The following is a 21858-nucleotide window of genomic DNA, read 5'->3' as shown; positions in this document are numbered from 1 at the left end:
CCCGGGCAGTGGAGGTTGCAGTGAGCCGAGATTGCACCTCTGTACTCCAGCCTGGGCAATAGAGTGAGATTTCATCTTAAAAAAAAAAAAAAAAAAAACTGTAAACAATCTGAATTGAGGCATTCTTAAAAATGTTACATCAAGGAAAACTTAACACGAGAAGCATGATTGATACATTTTGAATTGTGAATGACAAAAATTCTTGTAATCTATTTGCTTATTGTTCGCGTGAAAGAACAATCAAAAGTAGATTGATCAAGGGTAGTTTTGTTTTTGTTTTTGTTTTGTTTTGTTTTGAGACAGGGTCTCACTCTGTCACCCAGGCTGGAGTGCAGTGGTGCAATCTCAGCTCACTGCAACCTCCGCCTTCTGGGTTCCAGTGATCCTTCCACCTCAGCCTCTTGAGTAGCTGGGACCACAGGTGTATGGCACCATGCCTGGCTAATTTTGGTATTTTTTGGTAGATATGGGGTTTTACCATGTTGCCCAGGCTGGACTCGAACTCCTTAGCTCAAGTGATCTGCTCACCTCAGCCTCCCAAGTGTACTTTTTGCTTTAGTTATTGTTGAATGTCTAGTACCCGCCATAAGGCCTAGCATGTAGTAAGCTCAATGATGTTGATTGAATGAACAATTGATTCCTAGCTCTTTTATTTGTAAAGATGCCCGATTCTTCACATTAATTTATGAAATGGTGTTTAAACTTAACAGTAGATACAACCTTTACAATAAGCAAATGTGTTCTCTTTATATGTTGCTGGTCAAAATGTGGTTCCTGGGTCAGCAGCACTGGCATCACCAAGGAGCTTGTGAGATTTACTGAATCTCAGGCTCTACCCCATACCTACTGAATCAGAATCTGCATTTTAATAAGATCCCCAGGCGATTCATATGCACGTTAGAGTCTCAGAAGCATGGCTTTAAAGGACCTAAGCTGCAATTATTATTTCTGTTTTCCATGTAGCTATAGAATTTATTGTCCCATAGATTTCTGTTTTCCTAAATAAAATTATTCTGTGACCAGACTTCTCACTACTTTCTGACTGAGTCAATGCAAAATACATTTTTCACATCTTTGTTTCCTTCTTTCTTTTGTGAGATTGCTCAGGCTTAGCAACTGTGTGAATTCCTACTCCTGAGCTGTGAATCAGGGGGCTTTTTATTTTCTTTTTTTGGAAACGGAGTTTTTGGTCTTGTTGCCCAGGCTGGAGTGCAATGGCGTGGTCTCAGCTCACTACAACCTCCGCCTCACGGGTTCAAGCAACTCTCCTGCCTCAGCCTCCTGAGTAGCTGGGATTACAGGCGCCCGCCACCATACCTGGCTAATTTTTTGTGTTTTTAGTAGAGATAGGGTTTCATCATGTTGGCCAGACTGGACTTGAACTCCTGACCTCAGGTGATCCAGCTGCCTCAGCCTCCCAAATGGCGTGGTGGCTCACGCCTGTAATCAGGGGGCTTTTTATAAGGGTAACTCCCTTCTAGGGCTCCTTGATTAAACACGTTTTAAATGATTGAACCAGTGGTTGGCTATGAAGACATCACTGCTTATACAGTTTACTTCTTTAAAAGTGTGTTTGTTGCAGTGCAGACTCAGCACTTAAGGGAAGACTTCCTGCCACAAAATATTTGTAACTGCTCCTGAAAGAGAAAGCAATTATCACAAGTCAGTTAGGTCTTAAAACAAAAAATCAAAACAAAATAAAACAAAAACAAACGTTTTACTGAGATCACCCATGTGCAAATTTATGAAGGGGTCGGATCACTTGTTAATTTTATTTTTATCTGCTTTTCACTTAATTGTTATTAACTCAACAGCATATTTTTTATTAGAAAGGACATTTTGTCTATTTTTAACTCGCCTAAAGTTATTAAGATTTTTAGTACAGAAAAGCACTTATGGTGGTTGTTAATTATTCTACTTACTGTAATGAGATGCTTACCTAAAGTAGGTATCATCAAAGTCAGCTCCTGCATCCAAAGCGTGTGTACCAGCTGCAGGGGAGCTGCAGGTATGCCTGGTATCAGGCCATTCTTTGCCTGAGGAGAGGTCCGTATATGGGCCTTGAGGCTAACGGCGAGAGAAAGAAAATGCATTTGGAAAAAATAAAGTGCCACCACATGTGCAGGCTTCCATCTTGGTACTTTTCACTCTCTGTAGAAATTGTTTGCTAGAAGGTTGTAAAAAGTCGTGGAAAAAGCCTGGGACTTTGGACTGAGACAGATTCAGGTTCTGTGACTTCGTGAGTAGTCTCAGAACTTCAGAACTCCATTTTTTTTTTTTTTTTTTAACAGTAATAGTTTTGAGCTTTGGGATATTTATTATCTTGTGGTTATTATTTTGTGGTATATTTATTTACTGGTTTATTATTTTCTTTTCTTATGAAAATATAACTAGTTGGTGTGCTGCACCCATCAACTCGTCAGCACCCATCAATTCATCATTTATATCAGGTATAACTCCCCAATGCATGGCACATGTATACATATGTAACAAACCTGCACGTTATGCACATGTACCCTAGAACTTAAAGTATAATAAAAAAATAAAAAAAAAAAAAAAAAGAAAATATAACTAGTGAGGACAAGTGACTTGTTGGTCTATATGCCTGTGTCTAGCATACTGCCTTGCCTGTAGTAAGTGCTCCCTGTAGATGACTGCATAAATGAAAGAGTGTTTAGGTGTGTACTAATAGTTCAGGCACTACATGTTAATTCATTCTCATGCTATCCTTGTAATGTAACAATAATGAACACTTACTGTTCCAGACAATGTTCTAGATTCTCAGTGCTTTACGCTTAGTAACTCATCTGATGGTTTTAACAACCATTTGATGCTTGTAAGTAGGTATTAGTGTTATAATTTTCATTTGCAGATGAGGAAACGGAGGAACAAAAAGGTGAAGTTGCCCAAGTTAACACCCATAGATAATTAAGCTAGATTTTGAACCAGGTGGTTTGGCTTCAATATCCATGTCCTTAACCCACCCATATAGAGTGGTTCATCAGTGCTCCCTTTTGTGGGTAAGGAAGTCAAGATTTAGATAGATTCTCCATAGTCACACTTTTGAAAGTTGGCAAAGCAGGGAACTGGGCCTGGGATACCCATGTACAGTCTAGAGTTCTTTCCGTGATATCACAGTTCTAGACATTTTATTATGATCTCAGAGACATAGATTTCCAAGGAGAGCCAATGCCTGTCTCCATTGCCAAAAAGGTCAAGAACATTCATCATGAGGAGTATAGTAAAAACAAAATAAAACTTCCCTATACTTCAGCAAGAAACTTTTACATATAAGCCAGTAATATCCTTTGTGGTTCCGGTCAACACGTCTTAAAAAAAATGTGTAAAGATGTTAGGGAAAGTCTAACAATTACATGGAAAAGGGACGGCAGAGCTGCTGTGTAAAGGCATATTAGCAAATGAGTGAGTTTCAATTTACAAATACAAGGACTGACAATAAATTTGAACTTGCCTGACATCTAAGAATGACAAAGTATATTACTGGCTTTTAAAATAATCCCAAAGAAGCAATGAAGCTTAAAATATTTAAGTTTTTAGAGTTTAGGGTAAATACTAAGTTTTAGAGGTTGGATTGTAAGCTAATGGAAATTCCTAGAGCAGTTGGAATGAATTTATGAATGTTTTTTAAGGTTTTAGATAAGTAAACAGAAACATCACCAATGTGTCATTGCAGAAAATTTGGCTTTATTGTTTGCTCCTTAATTTTTTTAAAAAAATTACGGTTTTTATAGAGATGGGGGTCTCACTATATTGCCCAGGCTGGTCTTGAACTTCTGAGCTCAAGGCCTCCTCCCACCTTGGCATCCCAAAGAGTTGGAATTACAGGTCTGAGCCACCATGCTCAGCCTGTTATTTGGTTCTTGTCCTTGAGATAGACATGTAAGAACTTGATGTCTGGAATCAAAGGGTCTGAATTTGAATCTTAGCTCTGCCCCTTACTTGTTAAGTGACCTTGAGCAAAGTTTTTAACTTCTTGGTTCCTCAGTTTCTTTATCTGTACAATGGGATACTGATGATCCTCACTTCATAGGTTTAGAGAGAATTAATTGAATTAATTTTAAATGAAATTTAATTACATTTTAAGCACATGAAAATGCTTAAAACAGAGACAAGCATATTGTCAGGGCTCAATAAAGGCTGGCTGTTACCATTAACTACTGTGAACGCACAGATGGCATGAACTGCCTGCCCTTTGTCCAAGTTAGTAATTCTCTGTTTTAGGAAAATAATGCAAAGGTATTTCAGTAAAAGAACAGGGAAATATCGTTCTCCATACCATGTGGGCACTTCACTATGGAATCCTCTAGTGATATGTTCAAGTTATCTGTGTGGGGTAAACTGCATTGTTATAACTGTTTCCAATCATTTGCATTTTCTAAGAGAAAACTGGAAAACGCTGCATCTGGCAAAGACGGTGAGAGCTCTCTTATTAAACCTGCGTCTGCTATGCTACTTCAAGTGATTATATATAAGGCACATGGGAAGGAAGCTGAATCAAGAAAATGACTAGGTAAATACCTAGTAAATGGTTCAAAGGCTGGGCAAAAAATAAACTGTGACTGAGGAGTTACCTTGCTCCTGATTGGCTCAGTTAGAAAAAAACAAACAAACATGTAGATTATTAATGTCAGGAAATTGATTCTCTTGCATGTAGCAGTGGTCTAGATTTTACTGGGACAATTGGTTAGAAAGTAGAAACCAGTTCATATAAAATAAATTCCAATGTGTGCTTCAGACAACAAAGAGAACAAAAATGCCTGACCTCTGTTACAAAGGCTGCAACTTCAAAATAACTTCAAAAACACTGTAAGTTTAATGAGGAAGACATCCAATTTTGTTGATGAAACAAAAAAAAATTGGATGATTGTGCTTAGACCTTTTCTTTTCTGAATGACTGAAGAATTCTGTATACTTACATATATTATGAATTGGTCAAAAAAGCTGTGAAAAATTGGAGAAACTCATACTGTCATGTATTTGTGTTGTAAATAGGCTCAATTCTTTAAAAAATCCATTGATACTGTGTAACAAAAATTATAAAAATGCTTCATACATGTTCACTGAATTGTATTACTAGACATTTGTTTTAATCAAACAATTTTTTTTCTTTCTCAATGAAGACTCCCTCCTTGACCAAACTTTAGTTATGCTTTTGAGTCCTCTTCTCAACTAGCTCTGACCTTGGCTTTCTGTGTGCCTGTCCTGTTCTTGCATAGCCCAGTTCAGTAAAAATCTGTGCCCTCCCTCTGTCCCACCAATACTGGGTCACCCTTGATATATAAGCAAGTTCATCCCCTACCTTTGATTTATAAGTCCTTGGCCCACCTTTAGCAAGCATCCTGTTAGGTCAGTTTAGCAAGAATCCTCCTACCTTGATGTCTCCTCTTAGTAATTTTCCATCCACTGATCCCCTCACTCTGTTCCTTGGTTATAAACAGTCTTGAATACGGTCTTCCTTACTGTCTTAATGAGTGCCAGAATAACACACACACACACACACACACGTATGATTATATAATTCTTTCTCTCTAATATATATACATATATTGGAGACAGAACTAAAAGTGCAGTCTAAATATTTAATAGGAGGAGATTGACTAAATGAATTAAAAATTATAATATTTGAAATAGTATGCTGGCATTCATAGTCATCGACAATAGTATGCTGGCATTCATAGTCATCAACATTCATAGAATGCCATTCTCCATACTGTACTAAGCGCTTCATGTGCTGGGCCTCCGAAGGAACTGAAAGCTACCAGGAACCTAAAGCAGCAGTGCTCTCCATCTCATGTCTTGCTTTATTCTTCTCTTCAGCAGTGGCTTCCTCTGCTCCTCAGATCTCATGGCAGATAACATGGCAGCTGCACATTTTTATTGAGGAGTAGACTTTTCTCCTTTTGTCTCCAGAAGGCAGCATTATTGAAGTTGTAGGAGCCAAGGTAAAACTCTTCCTTTGCCCTCTGAAGGTCTGCTGAACAATCGACTGACAAAAGGCAGATTAATAGGAGAAGTGGCATCCAAATTTATTTGTGTGCACAGGAGAAAAACCACAGAGTGATTACCCAGTATCCCAGTCGGTAACTGGGGAAGGGAAATGGAAAAGTGTGGAAGATTTTTGGAGCGTAGTAACTGATTTTCAGGGGAATTCAATGGGCTTGGAGAACATATAATGGCCTGGGGCAAAATCCACTGGGCTTGAAGAACCTACGATGGTTTGTGACAAAAGTCTGTCCAGGTTTGTTGACAGACTTCAACTTTTCTTTCTGTGATATTAGTTCAGTTAATAAAAACTCAAGGAAGAAAACAGAGGTCATTGTTTCCTTTATTGCCAGGTCTAGACTTCAGGCAGAAAAGGGATCTTCGGAAAACAACTTCATCTTGTGCTTTGAGAGAGACAGGATTGAGCGAAAGGAGGTAGGGGGAAGGTCAAAGAAATCTTAAGGCTGCTTCTTCAGTGCAGCACATCACAGTGCCATGTTTTGGTTTCTGAACCCCAACAGATGAAACAATTCCATCCTTCTTCCTATTCCTGTGACATGTTCCTCCTCATAGGAGGAGGACTGGTTTATGTTACTGGTGACATCAAGCAATACACTGAGGTTTGCTAATTAATGATGAGGTCATGGCTTCAGATTGTGGGTGGCACAGTCCAATGTCTCTCTTGTCTTTTGTTAATTCGTGGACCTGTGTTGCCACTTGTCCTTTGTCTCCTGGTAGTAACTAGACCAGACCAAAGATGGTCTCTGGCAAGCTCAGTTTAGTTTCTAAGCCCAATAATAGGTTACTAGATCAATTGGAACCTGCGCTGTGGGCCCAGAGAAAATTATTTCATAAGAATAATTCATTTCAGGCGAGGTCTTCATTTCAGGAGAGACCTCAGCCCAAAGTTGTGTGCCCCAACAGGAGTTAACAAAGCTCTTAGTTTGGGGATTATTTGATTTTGCCTGACCCATATTGCTCGGTCTGTACTTTGCTCTGTAAACAGAACAAAGGCACTCATCCTTTCTCAGGTGTTAGAATACTACAAAGGGAAGAAGGCAGTGGTGTGCCAGCAAATTGGCTGTCTATGTGGGAAAAAGACTGGATTTGTAACAGCTGCTGATTTTTCTAATGTAGGTACTTTCACCACGGTCTATTTCCAACTCCCAATGGTTTGACAACTGCTTATGGATGAAGTTCCTCAGTTCTGATCATCAGCTCTCTGAGTGTGCTCCAACAAAGTTGCAAAGCGAGTCATTAAGCTTCGTCCACCACAGTGAGAACAACTTTTCCTCAATCCATTTCCCAACCCCTGGGGAAATTTCTGAGCGGCCCACCTTGTCTATTAGGCTTCTTTCCCTAGTTTTATCAGGTATGACCAGGGAACCATGACTACATCATAGAAACATGGTTGTTAGGAGTCTGTGATAATAGATCGGGGCAAATTTAGGGGTTAATGTGTGCTGGAATAACATCCCAGTCATAGGTTGGGTCTCTCCAAAGCAGAGCCTAAGACAAAGACTTATGTACAGGAAGTTTACTTAGAAATATGATTCTGGAAAGCAGAAGTACAGAACCAAGAGGAAAGGAAAGATAAAATAAAGATGCATTATTAACTTCTACAAATCTGACCCCTCTGTCAATGTGAGTTACTAAAAGAGGAATCTCTTCTAATAATACATAGTAAGAAATGAACTGGGAGTTGCCAGTCTTCACTGGAGCTTGAGAACAAATCCAATGCAGATGAAGGCAGAGCTAAGAGAGGTGCACAAACCAATCCCAGTGACATCACTTGAATCTCTGGATTGAGATATGCTGTATGAACCATTCCCCCTTCTCCAATTTTGTCTTGTGAACCAGTTCATTTCTTTATTGTCTACGCCAGTTTGAATCATGTTTTCTGTCATTTGCAACCAAAGTGTTCCAACTGCTATACTTCCACAATAAAAAGCTCACGTTGTATTCTGGTTGTTAGTGTCTTCTCCAATAGATTGCCACCTCCTTGAGTTAAGGCCCTATGCATCTTATTTAACTTGCATCTCCAGCATCTAACAAAGCACCTGGCATGTAGTAGAAGCTCAATGCATGTTGGATTGAAGGAATATGTTACATTAATTTGACATCTGTAATCCTGATTATTTCTAGTCTCATCAATGCTTTCTTAATGTAAGTGGTTTAAATTTTTTTGTGAAGGGAAGAAAAGAAGATACAAATTTGCAAGAAAATGTGATAAAATGCATTTACTCAGGGGAAAAAAAGAGGCTGGTTATGTGAAAGAGCTAACATTGTAAACATAATAAATATCCTTAGACCATTTTTTCCCTGTTGACTATAATACAACTAAAATGTTAATGAAGGTAGTTATAATTCACTCATTTACTGTACCTAACCTAAGGAAATTTTTTTTCTGACTTTTTTTATTCCTAAGGGAAGACTCTCTATATAAAATGAAGACCTAGCAAGGAGAAAATGTCATGATGTTGATAATCTTGTTTAGCCTAAAAGAGTTACCATGAACAATTATGAGCTTATTGATTAGAAACTCACAAAATAAAAGCTTATTCATAACCTACCTCATACTTTTATATTAAGACTACACTACTTCTTCCCCTTAATTGAAATCCTTTCAGAATGAGAATCTATGAAGTGGAAAGTTCAGGAAGTCAATAATTTAATCTAACCATCATTCTATCTGCATTTTTTTGCACATAGTTTGCTGAATGAGTACTTAAAGCAAACTTAACATAATATATTTAAATTATACATAATCTTCCAAATTGAATTGTGAAGCCATTATCTGGGATTCTTACCATACAACTTTACTATTGGTAAGAAACTCATGGAAGTTGCAAGTGCTATTCAAATATATTTCTCTAGAACCCAACGTTTGGAAAAACAGAATGCAGATTTAAAAAGAACAATATTATCATTAATAATAAAAATGTCAAAATCTTAATATTTGGAGATCTACAGTAAATTTTAAGCAAACTACAAACTCTATTTCCCGTCAGAACCCCAAATCCTGATATTCTCACTAAGCCAAACAGTAGAAGCTAACACATTTCAATCCCTAAGTAACCCCTTGCCTTGGACTAATAGCAAGATTTCAAAAAAAAATTTTTTTTTTGTAGTCAAAATTCCAGATTCTGAATCAATAGAAAAGAAAAAAAAAATTTCATCCTCCTTGCCTTATAGTAGGATCCCAGAAATCAGAAGCAAATTAAGTGTGATAGAGCAGTTCATGCTTCTTTCTTACCAGATAAGGGACTGACATGTCAACATTGGCTTCCTCTAGGCTTGACAATGCCTGGGTTTCTCTGGGTGTATGTGTGGCTGTATCTGTGTGTGTACAGACTATTCTGAAGGCTGAACAGATGATTTGCAGATGTATTCCAGACATACACAAGATTGGAATGCATCAATCATGACTCTGCATTTCTATAATGTTTGTCTTTATCCTTAAATGTTCACTCTATATTTTCCCCTTCCGTGAACCTTTCTGAAATAAAGTCTTTCTTGATTAATTTCCTTTAAAATCATTTATGTTAATTAGGGAAATTATTAAAATCTGAAAAAGCCCTAATGCTATGATTCTGTAATGTGAATTTGAGGTTAGAACATTTTAAATTAATGAATCTCTGGTAAAAATGAAATATTTTACCTCCTCTGTAATTAATAAAATTTCATTGCAGGATTAGGTAGGTATCTGGTCGGATAGAGAAAAGACAACTTTAAAATCTAATGTGTTCTCTTGATTTATTAAGAAGCCTTCCTTATTTTTTTCTTCCTCCCTCCCTTTGACGGTTCCTTCCTTTCTCTCTCCTACCCTTCGTTTGCTTCCTCTGCACTTTCATCTCCGCCTCCCTCCTTACCCTCTTTGTCTGTGTCTTTTTTCTTTTTTAAAAAAGATGATCTCAGTTTGGAATAAACATTCTTGCGAAATTGGCCAGGAATTTTGCCAAGCTTAGTGTGTACACGTCAGCTGTTTTCTGGAAAATAATTGCACCATGTGACAATGTCTATTATTTTAATTAGTACTGAGGAATGCCTCCAAGATATTTCATCAGGTCAGTATTTCTTACCCAGGCAATGGCTTTTTATTTCCTGATGTGCTGATTAAGCAGATAAATGACATTTTGACATCCTGTATAGGTGAACAAAATAACTGCTATAATTAATAAGCCAGAACTCAAAGAAGTAGTAAACCATTCTCCGTGTATACAAAAGGCTTTAGGACCTGCAGCCTGAGGAAGTTGAAGTATTCAAATTACCCAAAGGAAATGTTAACCCAACTCTACAAACATAGGAAGGCCACTCTCAGGAAAGGCCTTGACATGTCTTGGGAGCTCAAAGTGCTTTGTCATACAGTCTCTAAGGTTTAGCTAGTCATCTGGGATCTGTTGCATTTCCCGAACACTTGCATGTTTGCATACTAAATTCAAGAAGTATTAATTTCAAGATCCGAAAAAAAGAGTCACTTTGTAAAACTGTATGGGGAATACAGGTTCAGAAATTCGTGAACCTGAAAACAAAAGTGTGTTTAATAGTGATAGAGGTGGTAGGGTGGGGAACAGAAGGATTATTTCCTCTTTCCACAGCTGTTCTCCAACATTACTGCAGGGTGAACTAAAAATTAGAATAAGAAGTGTTCCTCTGAAAAGGAAAATATTTAATAATTATTATGCTATGTCAAATTGTAATGATGGGATTTGGGGATATAACAAAATACACATTTGTGTATTGTTTTTGTCTGTCTTCTGTGTGAGTAAAGGTGGTTAGTCAGTTTTATTGTGAGATTTTATGGAGGCTGGGAGGCCACACTCGTATGGGTAGACATCATCTCTGGTCAAGGGAGTGCTAATCCCTGAGGTCAGCCACTCTGAGAAGAGGAGATTCTCAGCCAGGAACTAGACCAGCATTGGTTGGAAGAAGAAATTCCCCTGTTCTTCTGGGTCTTAATCTCTTTATCTAAAAAATTCAGAGACACTGTCCTTGTACTTATGAGAGGTGGTGTGTTAGGCCATTTTTGTGTTGCTATAAATACCCAGACTGGATAATTTATAAAGAAAAGAGTTAATTGGCTCATGGTTCTGCAGGCTGTACAAGCATAGCACCAGCATCTTGGCTTGGCTTCTTGGGGGCCTCAGGGAGCTTTGCAAGCACATCACATGGCAAGAGTGGGAGCAAGGTGCAGGGAGGTGTCCTACACTTTTAAATAACTAGATCTTGTAAGAACTTACTCATTATCACAAGGATGACACCAAGACATGATGGATCTGCCCCCATGACCTGAGCACCTCCCAGTAGGCCCCACCTCCAGCCTTGGTGATTACATTTCAATATGAGATCTGGGGAGGACAAATATCCAAATCATATCCGGTGAGTTCTACGATAGTGCCTGTCACTCATTTGGATGCTAGAGCCTTGATTCAGCCAGGCTTCAAGGAGTGCACATCATGATGTGTGAGCTATATTATCTATGTAAAGAATGACATTGCTCAGTTTACACTCAGTATTTTTAAATGTCACATTTCCCTACTATTTGTCTGGTTCATCCCTCCATTCCTTAGTATGGACAAGAAGTTCTACATATATATATGTTTTAAAGACAGGGTCTTGATCTGTCACCCAGGCTGGAGTGCAGTGGCACAATGACTGGTTACTGCAGCCTCGACCTCCTGGACTCAAGCGATCCTCCCACCTCAGCTTATTGAGTAGCTGGGACCACAGTTGTGTGTCACCGCTCCTGGCTAATTTTCCTGTATTTCTTGTAGAGACGAGGTTTCACCATGCTTCCCAGGCTGGTCTTGAGCTCAAGCAATCCACATGCCTCAGCCTCCCAGAGTGCTGGGATTACAGGCATGAGCCACCACCCCCAGCAGAAATTCAATTTTAATATAATAAATTGTCAGGGGACACCCTGTCCCCTTTGGATTGCATGAGAAAACTAGGCCTCACTCACCCAGAAAATGGGGAGACGCTCCCATGCAGCCTGTATTGTTGCTATCAGTTTTTATTGCCCAGGATGGTCCTGCAGTCCAGGCAAAGAGAGGAGGTATTGTCTGTGATTTCCTCTCTTGTGCTAAACCTAGTCACAGAGATTTCTGCTGAGGCTCCCAGGCCCATGACCAGGGCCCAGGCTCCCATGGTGCATTCTATATATGATATTCTGCCATATCTAGGGGGCCTACGTTTGGGCCTTTTCTTTCCAGCTTTATTGAGTTATAATTGACAAATAAAAATCATATAGACTTAGGGTATACAATATGATGTTTTGATACACTTATATATTGTGAAATGGTTACCACAATCAAGATAATTAACATATTCATCACCTCACATAGTGACCATTGTGTGTGTGTGTGTGCATGGGTGTGTGCGTGTGTGTGTGTGTGGTGAGAACACTTAAGATCTCCTCCTTTGGCAAATTTCAAGTATACAGTACATTAAGTATAGTCACCATGCTGTACATTATATTTTCAGAATTTATTCATCCTACATATCTGAAACCTTGTACCCTTTGGCCAACATCTTCCCCTTTTGCCCATCCCCCAGCCCCCGGCAACCAACTCTCTATTCTCTACTTTCATGAAATCAACTTGTTTATATTCCACATATGAGTATTTATAATCATGTAGCATTTGTCTTTATGTGTCCGGCTTATTTCACTTAGCATAATGCTTGCCAGGTTCATCCTTGTTGTTGCAAAAGGCAGAATTTCCTTCATTTTTAATGGCCGAATAGTATTCCATTGTGTATAATGCCACATTTTCTTTATCCATTTATGGACACTTAGGTTGATTCTATATCTTAGCTATTGTGAATAATGTTGCAATGAACATACGTGTGCAGATATCTCCTTGAGATACTTATTTCATTTCCATTGGATACATACCCAGAAGTGGGATTACTGGATATATGGTAGTCCTATTTTTAGTTTTTTGAGGAAACTCCATACTGTTTTTCATAATAGCTGTACCATTTTACATTTCTATAAATGGTGTGCGAAAGTCTCATTTTTTCTAAATCCACCAAAAGTTGTTATCTTTAGACTTTTCGATAATAGCTTTTTTTTTTTTTTTTTTGAGACAGAGTCTCGCTCTGTCACCCAGGCTGGAGTGCAATGGCGTGATCTCAGCTCACTGCAACCTCTGCCTCCCGGGTTCAAGCAATTCTCCTGCCTCAGCCTCCCAAGTAGCTGGGATTACAGGTGCCCACTACCATGCCCAACTAATTTTGGTATTTTTAGTAAAGATGGGGTTTCACCATGTTGGCCAGGACAGTCTTGATCTCCTGAACTTGTGGTCCACCCGCCTCGGCCTCCCAAGTGCTGGGATTACAGGTGTTAGCCACTGTGCCCAGCCTATAATAGTCATTTTAGCAGTTGTGAGGTGTTATCTCATTATGGATTTGGTTTATATTTCTTTGATGATTAGTAGTGGTGAGCATTTTTTCATATACCTGTTGGCCATTTGTACTTCTTTGAGAACTGTTTATTCAGGTCCTCTGCCCATTTTCATATTGGGGTTTCTTGTTTTTACTGTTGAGTTGTTTGAGTTTCTTACATATTTTGGATGTTAAGCCCTTATCAGATGTATGATTTTCATTTATTTTCTCCCATTCCATACATGGTCTCTTTACTTTGTTGTTTCTTTTGCTGTGCAGAGCTTTTTAATTTAATCCAACCCGACTTGTCTATTTATGTTTTTTGTTGCCCATTCTTTTATTTATTTATTTTTATTTTTTGAGACGGAGTTGCCCAGGCTGGAGTGCAATGGCATGGTCTCGGCTCACTGCAACTTCTGCCTCTCAGGTTCAAACAATTCTCCTGCCTCAGCCTCCTGAGTAGCTGGAATTACAGGCACCTGCCACCACACCTGGCTAATTTTTGTATTTTTAGTAGAGACAGGGTTTCACCATGTTGGCCAGGCTGGTCTCAAACTCCTGACCTCAGGTGATCCACCCACCTTGGCCTCCCAAAGTGCTGGAATTACAGGCACAAGCCACCATGCCTGGCCTTTGTTGACCATGCTTTTGAGGTCATATAGTAAGACAAAAAATCATTGCCCAGAGCAATGTCAAGAAGCTTTCACCTGTTTTCTTCTAGTAGTTTTATAGCTTCAAGTCTTTAATCCATTTTGAGTTGATTTTTGTATATAGTGTGAGATAAGGGTACAATTTTATTTTTCCGCATGTAGATTTCCAGTTTTCCTGATATCATTTATTAAAGAGACTATCCTTTCACAAACACGTGTTTGGCACCTTCGTAGTTGACCATAAATGCATGGATTTATTTCTGTACTCTTTATTTTGTTTCCTTGGTTTATATGTCTGCTTTTATGTTAGTACCATACTGTTTTGATTACTGAAGTTTTGTGATATATTTTGAAACCGGGAAATATGACCCCTCCAGCTTTGTTCTTGCTCAAGATTGTGTGGCTATTCAGGGTTTTTTGTGATTTCATATGAATTTTAGAATTGATTTTTCTATTTATGTAAAAATGCCATTGACATTTTGATAGGGATTGCACTGAATCTGTAGATTGCTTTTGGTAGTGTGGACATTTTAACAATATTGATATTCACATGGGATATCTTTCATTTTTTTTGTTTCTTCTTGAATTTCTTTCATCAGTGATTTATAGTTTTCAGTGTAAAGATCTTTCACCTTTTTGGATATATTTCTTCCCAAGTATTTTATTCTTTTTGTTGATTTTGTAAATGGGGATTTTTTAGACTTCTTTTTTGTCAGTTCATTGTTAGGTATAAAAATGCAACTGACTTTTGTATATTGACTTTGTATTCTGAAACTTTACTGAATTTGTTTAATAGTTTAATACTTTTTTTGGTGGAGTTGTAGGGCTTTTTCTATATAAGATTATATCATTTGCAAACACGCAATTTTACATCTATGTTTGTAATTTGGATGCTTTTTATTTATTTTTTTTGACCCATTTCTCTAGCTCTGATTTCCAGTACTATGTTAAATATAAGTAGTGATAGTGGACACCCTTACTCTATTCTTAATCTTTGCAGAAAAGCTTTCAACTTTCATCATTGAGTATAATGTTATTTACAGGTTTGACATTTATGGTCTTATTGTGATGATGTACTTTCTTTCTCTGCCTAATTTGTCGATAGTTTTTATGATGAAAGGATGTAGTGTTTTGTCAGATACTTTTTCTGCATTTATTGAGATGATTATATGATTATATGATTTTTATCCTTCATTCTGTTAATGTGGTGGATTACATTGATTGATTTACATATGTTGAACCATCTTTGCATGCCAGGGATAAATCCCACTTGATTGTGGTATGTGATCATTTTAATGTATTGTTGAATTCAGTTTGCTAGTATTATTTTTGTTGAGGATTTTTGCATCTACATTAATCATGGATATTGGCCTGTGATTTTTTAAAATAATGTCTTTGTCTGGCTTCAGTACAGGGTAATGTTGGTCTCATGAAGTGATTTTGGAAGTGTTTCCTTCTCTTCAATTTTTAGAAGAGTTTGAGAAGAATTGGCATTAATTCTTCTTTAAATGCTTGGTAGAATTTACCAGTGAAGCCATCAGGTAATGGGCTTTTCTTTGGTGGGACATTTTTTTTTTTTTTTATCAGTATTTCAACTTTCTTACTTGGTATTGGTCTGTTCAGGTTTCTATTTCTTCCTAATTCTGTCTTGGTAAGTTTTATGTTAAAAAGAATGTATCCATTTCTTCTAGGTTATCCAGTTTGGTGTGCAATTGTTCATAGTAGCCTCTTACTACCTTTCACCTTTCTGTGGTATTAATTAATTAATTATTTTTTCACTTGTAATTTTATTTGAGTATTCTCTTTTTTCTCTTGGTTAGTCTAGCTAAAGGTTTGTTGATTTTGTTTATCTTTTCAAAAAACAAACTTTTAGTTTGTTGATCTTTTCTATTGTTCTTCTAGTCTCTATTTCATTTATTTCTGCTCTAATCTTTATTATTTCCTTTCTTCTACTATCTTTGGGTTTGGTTTGTTCTTTTTTTTTTTTTTTTTTCCTAGTTCCTTGAGGTATAAAGTTAGATTGTTTATCTGAGAACTTAACTTTTTCTTAATGTTGGCATTTGTTGCTATAAACTTCTCTCCTAGAACTGCTTTTGCTGCATCTGGTAAGTTTTGGTATGTTGTGTTGACATTTTTGTTTGTCTCAAGTTATTTTTCTTTGACCCTTTGGTTGTTCAGGAGTGTTGTTCAATTTGGGGGTGAAGTTTTGGTCACCATCTGTTTGGGAGCTGGTGGGAACATGCAGCCTGGTCCTCCCTCTTCCTCTTGGAGGACTCTTGTACTTGGGCTCAGCCATTTACCCCTCCACCCATTATGACAGGTGCCTTTTCAAACAATTTAGCCCACTTGCCTAATGCACCTTCCCAAAGTTCCAATTTTCTGCGTGTGTGTGAGGAGAGGGTTATTGGTGAGGGTCTCTTCTACATATTTTTAGTTCCAAAGCACAAAAAGGCTATTTCCTTGCCACCTTCCACCCCTCAGTGCTATCTTCAAGGGAATCAAATTCTATCAGGATTCAAGGTTTCCGAGATAAAGTTTTTTCTTGTGAGGAATTAGAATCATTCCAGGGAAAGGACATGGTTTAACTTTCTCCCAGTGAGTACTCAAAAATCAAGGGGATAGTTAAATATTTTTACATATTAATCATAAAAACTATCAGGAAACTTGTTCTGATGGAGTTAATGTAATTCTGTTTCTATCAAGCTATCTATAGTTATTCCTTTTTATTTAGTGAAGTCTTATTTAAATATGTTAGCTCTGTTGTAGTTTTGCTTGCTGGTGTTAAAGGCAGGGTCTGTGTCCAAAAATGGGCTAGAATATTAAAGGTAAATGGAGATTCCTTTACTTCTTGTCGCAAACCTACCTAGTAGAGGCAGATGTCAGAAGCAAGAGCCCAAAGGAGAAATTAATATGTTAACTAGAGGTGGGGCTTCGTGCTACTGCTAACGTTTTTTGTGTGTCTGGTGATCCTTTGACAGTTTTGGAAGATCTGGAATTTGTTTATATTAAGAAAAAGACAAATTTCTATACAAAAAGCCATGGCTGTGTTGGATGCTGATATGTGATGTAGCACTTGCTGTTTGCAACTAGGAAAACCTCCTGAAGAATGCATCTTGGATTTGTATTTCAGGATGGCATAGAGTATTTCTTTCTGATTGCCAGGGTAAATTAGAAAGAACCCTTAGCCTCAGAAGCAGGATGAAAGGGAGACAGAATGAAAGTCATAGCCCTCCCCTGCCAATATTTCTTCTTTAGCCGTTGAAGACTGTACATAAAAGAACCTAAGCTGACTAGTTGCATAAATTCCTCATTGTTTTTTCTGCCTCTAAGTCTTTACTTAGTAAAATTTTGTTAATTAGTAATTATATAGAACCAATACAGTTGACGCCTACTGTGCTAATCACAGGACTTTAGTAGAAGAAGAAAAAATTGGTGAGATTCTTTTGCCTAGGTTGGGCATGCTAATAAAGGAAGCAAGTAGTTATTTTAATATTTTGCTTCCGTTTGAGAAATAAATGATGATTAAAAGCATACTTTTTAATGCAATCAGTTTATGTTACAAAGCATATTATTTTAAAAACTGTAGTTTTTTTTTTTACTTTTGAACAAAGTTACACTTTGTTCATAAAAAATAGTATCATAAAAAGTAGATACTGCCTTTGAACGTGAATAAACAATTTTAAAGGGAAATATACTGCCATCTAGTGTTTAACTTTAGGAATCTCTGAATTACTGTATTTAGAAATATTTATAACACTGGTAGTACCACATGGTGGCACTATAGACATGTACATTAAAGGGACAACACCAAATTTATGGGCTATTTGTTTTATCTTGCTTGGTTCATAAGTGTTTGTTAAATGTGGCAAATACACTATTTTCCTTTTCAGATTAGCACGTTGTATTTTCTAAGAAAACCTTACATATTTTTGGTACTGCTCTTTTTTTTTTTTTGAGGCAGAATCTCTCTGTCGACCAGGCCGGAGTGCAGTGGTGCGATCTCAGCTCAGCTCACTGCAAGCTCCGCCTCCCGGGTTCACGCCATTCTCCTGCCCCAGCCTCCCTCAACCTCCCGGGTAGCTGGGACTGCAGGCGCCCGCCACCACGCCTGGCTATTTTTGGATGTTTAGTAGAGACGGGGTTTCACCGTGTTAGCCAGGATGGTCTCCATCTCCTGACCTCGTGATCCGCCTGCCTCAGCCTCCCAAAGTGTTGGGAATTACAGGCGTGAGCCACCGCGCCCCGGCCAGTACAGCTCTTTAAATTTTCATAAGTCATAAAAAAACTTGAATACCTTTAGATTTAATTCCTGTTTTTTTTTTTAAGTTTTAGGGCTTTAAATACTTCAAACGATATTGTCCTTTCACCTCTTTCCCTTCCTTATTCATATAACTATAACCAAAACCAGCTTCAACATGGAGAAAAAGGTTTAAAACATTCGCACAAATACTAAGTGCAAATGTACAACACATTTCCCACATAATCTAAAAGAAAAAAGAAAAACAACTCAGATGAAACTATCTTATAACAGGGCTCTTTGTATTTAGGAAGTGCGCTGGTGATGGGGACAACTTCTGTTTTAAGTGCTAAATCCAGTGGGAAAAATTTGCCTCCTCACAAGAACATTTGCCTGAGACGCTGATTCATTACAAAAGGACACAGAGCTTTGGGTTCGGAAAATAAAGAATGCTACTTATGGAAAATGTTGTAATTTATTATGTCAGCATGCTTCAGGTTTCACTTTGCTTTTGGTATCATCAAATGTTGTAGTAGTTACTGTACGAAATGAAATTCATTCTATTTACTCTAATAAGCAGATTCTTGAAGAAACTGCTCTCATAAGCTGAGGTTCCTTATGATTCTGCAAGGAAGAGAAGACTAAAACAAATCACTGTCCGAAAACATAGCAGCTGGCTAAAATAAGCATTGAACACTAAGCACTTCAAAACATCAAGTAAAATTTTGGCAGTTAGTATCCCATAATGTATATGATCTATATCTATCACATAAATATAACATATACATACATAATATCTAGTATAGTATTTGCAGTTTTGTAAGTCTAATATATTACAAGATGCTTAAGATGTAATTATAATGATTTTGTCTAAACACATTTGCTAGTGAAACAGGAAGACTAATTGCCAAAATACTTCTTTGGTGTGTTCAGTCATCAGTGGTTATCAAGATTTTAAAAACTTGTGAGAAATGAGTTCCAAGAGCTTAATCCACAGTAATACAAGTTTACTTGTTTTGCTCAGCTTTCTTTATCATCCTCTTTGGCTTCTATTCCAAATCTTCATCATTTTCCTCAATATTTAACTGCCAATGTTCTCAGTAAACCACCTTGTTTCTTTTTTGGTTTCTTTTTTCTTTCTTTCTCTCTCTCTCTCTCTCTTTTTTTTTTTTGTTTTTTGTTTTTTGGAGAGGGGGATGGAGTCTTGCTCTGTCACCAGGCTGGAGTGCAGTGGTGCGATCTCGGCTAACTGCAACCTCTGCCTTCAAGGTTCAAGAGATTCTCCTGCCTCAGCCTCCCAAAAACCACCTTGTTTCTTACTTGAGAAAATTGTGGTCATCCATCAATTGTCAGCCCTGCCCAGCACTTACTAATGTATAGACATTTTCTTAACTCCTTTCCACATATTTGGAGGACGATGTGTCCTTCTAGCACAAAGTCAAGCCCTCTCCTGGAGCCCTTGATTCCATTTGTTTCCTTCCCATCTCCATTCCTGGAATGTTGCCTCATCAGTCATTCCCTCTCTGTTCTAATCTTCCACCTTAGCCCTTCTGTTGGTGCCAATCCTGAGTCCATACACCCCAAAGCTCTCTCATCCTTAAAAAATGAACAAACAAAATACCCCAAAACAGCAAAAAATAAATTCTCATGACCGAAAAACAAAGTGAACACAGCAAACAGAAAATCAGCCTTTTTTTGGACTACAAATTCTCCTTTGTCTTTCATTCCATCTTTTTTCTTCCTGTTTGTCCATGAGTTGCCACTACTTTTCCACTCCCTTTTCATTCCTTAACTGACTCATCTCTAATTTTCTCTCCCATCACTAGACTGAAACAATTTGTGAACGTTGCCAATAATCATTTTAACTCATCTTATTGACCCTACTTGCCAGATTTAGGAAAATTGGTCACAACATCTTCTTGAAACTTTGATGTTTGCGGCTTTCTGATAATCTCTTCTTGGTCTTCTCCTACTCTGCTCATTTCTTAATTTTTTTTTTTTTCCTATTTGATTCTCAGATTTTCCCTCTTCTCCCTATACATCAAAAAAATTTAAACCCAGGTTCTTTAGTGATCCACAGACCTCCTGAAATTCTGTGCAAAAATTTGGGTGTTTGATTATGTGTAATTTTCTAATAAGAAAGTCCATAGTTTATAGCTATTCTTGAAAGCATTAATCTCTCTCCAAAGTGTAATAGCCATTGTTCTATGTGGTCTTCCAAGGCAATCTTGGCAATTAATTTAATCTTTTAAACAACTGACATATATCAAGAGCATACTAAGCAAAAGTATAGTAATTTTCTTAAGTAACCCTCAATTAGATATGATAATCTTCACTTTACGAATCAGAAAATGGAGGCATAGAGAGGTGACTTGGCCTAGGAGATGTAGTACATAGGTAGCCGTTATCGTTTTAATTGTCTTTTATTTGCTGATGATTCTCAAACCTGTATCACCAGCCCATATCCTCCAAGCTTCAGATTCATAAATAACTCAGTAAGTCATTTCTGGGGATGCTCCATGGGCTATCAAACTCAGCATTTCTAACACTGAGCTTACTAACTTCTTGCCCCAACCTGTTTCTCCTGTATTCTCCATTTATGGCCCATGCTATGGGAGTCATCTTGACTGTTTTCCTTTCTCTCCTACATTCAACCAATTTTCAATCCTGTTGAATTTAAATTCAAATTATAACTGTTTCTGCTCAGATGTTAATCACCTTTTACCTGGTCTTACGTAACAGTGTCCTACCTATCTCAAATCCTTTGATGACATAGCATTTCATGGTGACTGAACAAATGGGCTATAAGGTCTTTTAAATATAATCCCAAGCCTGTCTGCCTCTTTACAACCTTCTGCAGCCTCTCCCTTCCCATAACTTATACTTCAGCCACATTGCATGCCTGGATTGATCCAGGGATAAAAATCTAAACTGTTTGTTGGGCTGGGTAGACTTTATCTCCTTTAATCAGTCCTCTATGAATATTATTTCTTACATCTTGACTTTTGGTAAAAGTTGGGTAGTGACTGTCAGGTATTTTATTATCTGAAAAAATGCCCTAGGGCAATTATTTAGTGTTATGATTGAAGCACATGTATTATAAAGCTAATATACTTCAAAAAGTATATATTTTAGAGCTCAATTGAGCAAAGAGAAAAAAGTTAGTGTCCTCTTATGAAAATTAAGGTGCCTAAACTAGACTTTGTCTTGAATAGACATTGGCCTACCTCTGCATGGAGAAGGCCTGGGGGCACTATAGACAGTTAATAGATTTTTCTCAGAATACAATTCTGGGTCTGCTCCAGGATAAGGGCAGATCAATCAGCAAAGTTCCAAAGGTCTACACTGTAGACTGTGGCTTTGGCAATTTTAGCCTGGAAGATTTTCAAAGCAGAATTACCCTGAGAAAAATCTCAGAAATCCATCTGAGGAATGTCTGAGTTTGAAAGCTTCTCGGTGAACCCTCTAGACAAAATTACTTGTGAAATGTGCCCCTTACTAATAAAAGTGACTGACATGCTGTTTGGAGTTGTTTGATATAAACCAATTAAACCTTGGAGATTATTTGCCAAAAATGTGAAT

At 37.6% G+C, this 21858-nt stretch overlaps 1 pseudogene; it reads right to left on the bottom strand.

Moving 5' to 3' along the window:
- Positions 1–21858, bottom strand: part of LOC111548002 — a 102620-nt pseudogene that overhangs the window by 13007 nt on the left and 67755 nt on the right.

The sequence above is a fragment of the Piliocolobus tephrosceles genome, chromosome 3, assembly GCF_002776525.5.
Source record: "Piliocolobus tephrosceles isolate RC106 chromosome 3, ASM277652v3, whole genome shotgun sequence".
Classification (NCBI taxonomy): Eukaryota; Metazoa; Chordata; class Mammalia; order Primates; family Cercopithecidae; genus Piliocolobus; species Piliocolobus tephrosceles.
The sequence above is the reverse complement of the archived record's forward strand: the minus strand, read 5'-3'. Positions and strand labels throughout refer to the sequence as shown.